This window comes from Arachis ipaensis, chromosome B04, assembly GCF_000816755.2.
Source record: "Arachis ipaensis cultivar K30076 chromosome B04, Araip1.1, whole genome shotgun sequence".
Lineage (NCBI taxonomy): Eukaryota > Viridiplantae > Streptophyta > Magnoliopsida > Fabales > Fabaceae > Arachis > Arachis ipaensis.
The window spans coordinates 130,728,317-130,730,836 of NC_029788.2; positions in this window are offsets into that span (position 1 = coordinate 130,728,317).

Consider the following 2,520-nt stretch of genomic DNA (forward strand, 5'->3'; position numbering starts at 1 on the left):
AATTCCATAATCTATATATATATTTATATTTATATTTTTAAAAGAAAAAAAATGAATTATTATTATATGCAAGTATCTATTTTCCTATTCCCTCCTACTCCCTAGCTAGCCCTGCTTTTTTTGTCTCTTATCACTTCATCTTCTACTCTTCTTATTGTCTCAAGGTTAAAACCACTATATGCTTTTTAAATTTCCACTGTTCTTCAGATCAGTTGAGTTCTCTTAATAAGGTTAACTACTGTTGAATTGTTCTTGCTGCTGCTGCATTTCTCTTTCTTCTTCTATTCTTTCTCTCTTTGTCCATGTTCATGAATGTTATCACACATGATCTTCACTGTTTTCTTCTTGGACAGGTACTAATCAATAATAAGAATAATGTGATCCTAGTTTCTTTCTCAATTTGGTAATAGTGTTGTATGATTTGTAGTACTACCATCTTTAATAATTTTATCATCATGCAGTGTTATTGTTTTTGTGTATGTGTTATATATCTGGGTATTTCTAAATCTATGCTTCTCTATTTATTTAATGTGAATTTCACATACAGAGCTATTTCAGTGATTAGTTTATGATAGATGTTACTACTAATCAATTTCTATTTCAATTAACATTCCAATTTCATCTTCTTTCTTCTCTTTTGTTCCTTTTTTTTTTTGGTATCATGTGACTTATATATTCTTAATCCACCAATACATATACTATGAAAATTTAGGTACAGTTAATTTTATATGAAGTTAATAGATGAAAGTCCTTAAATGATTTGATAAGTTTAATAACTAAATTATCATCTGACGATTTTCACTTATTAATTTCACGTGAAGTTAATTGCATCTGAATTTTTGTCGTGCTATTTTAGTGTTTGGTACAGTGCATTTCAAAGGAATCAAAGTTATATGATGAGATAATTATTACTATTTATGTTTTTCTTTTGTACATATATGAAACTATTAAACTTCATTATGTGAGTGAAGGAGAGTATCAACTTGTTCCATGACTTACTTCATCTCAATGCAACTTGTTCAAGACAAAGATTCTTGTTGGAAATAATTTTAAAAGATGGAAAAATATAATGATTAATTAAGAACGAATAATTAAAAAATGAGCATTAATGTCAGTCTTAATTTTGTCTTATATGTAGCTTAACAATGTCTTTTGCAAAAACTTTTCAGATGGAAGAGATTTTGGACTGTGATGATGAAAGTAAGAGACAGTGATTATGGAAGCGAGGCCATGTAAAAAGATCACTGCCATCAGGGTGAGAAATAAGTATTACTTTCATTTTGGTTTTTTATTTGAAAAAAAAAAAAAAAGAAGTATGCAATCTTTTTTTTTAGTAGGAAGAAAGCAAATAGTTTAAATATTAAAATCTTAGTTGGTGAACCAATAAAAAAATGCATGATGCTATTAATTAATCTTACGTCACTGAAATCATCTGTGAAAGGCTTACTCATTACAGATTACACACACCAAATAAAGTCGAACACAGTATGCCCCCGCCCAAGCCCAGTTAATATATATGAAAGTTATCAGGTGTATCTGGAAATATCAATATTTCAATTGTTTTAACTATTGATTTTAATTAATATATAGTTAGGTATTAAAAGTGGAATAATTTTTTTTTTTTGAATCAAAGGGAGCTCAACACAGCAAAGTGGAACAAATAGCAAAGCTATAGTAAGAATAAAACAAGATAACATACAACTCCTAGACACTGTGACCCGGCTATCAACACCCAAAGGGCTCAGCACCACCCCATTCTTCGTAGAACGTAAACGATCTATTGATAATGTCCCCTACTCTTGAACTCTTATTTCGGAAGAGTCTGTCATTTCTTTCTAGCCAAATTGTCCAGATAACAGCAAAGAATCCAGTGAACCATCTCTTCCTATCTACCTTCCTTCCTAGAAAGCTCGTCCAACTCTCAAAATATTCCTTCAAAGTACCCGGAAAGCTCCACCTTTGTTGAAAAGCCATTAGCCAAGCACACCACACCTACCAAGTGGAATAAATTTGTGTAAAATTATGATTTAATAGACAAATTAGCTCTTAACACTGCATTTGGTTAGTAATTTTGAGATACATAAATATATATATACAAATATATAAGATATAAAAATATAAAGATACACAAATTTTATAGTGTTTGATAATAATCAGAAATAAATTTAGAGGGGATCAGTGGAGTTATGGTCCTCTAAAAAATTTTAAAATTTCTATGATATGATAATGCATTTAACTTTTAAATTGAGTTATTAGTCTAATTGTTAATTAAAAAATTATTTGTTCTATGACTTGAGTTCAAATTTCAATGATTATATTTTGAATATTAATAATATATTATAATTTTTTTAGACTAATTATTTTGATCAATAAATCTTTTTTAATTATCCTTCTATTCTTTATTTTTTTTATTAACCATTTATTTTGATGAATTTTCTTTATTGTTCCTTCTATCTTTTTATTTTTCTTCCTTAACTTCTAAATCTATTATCATATAAAAAATTCTAATTGAATAATAAA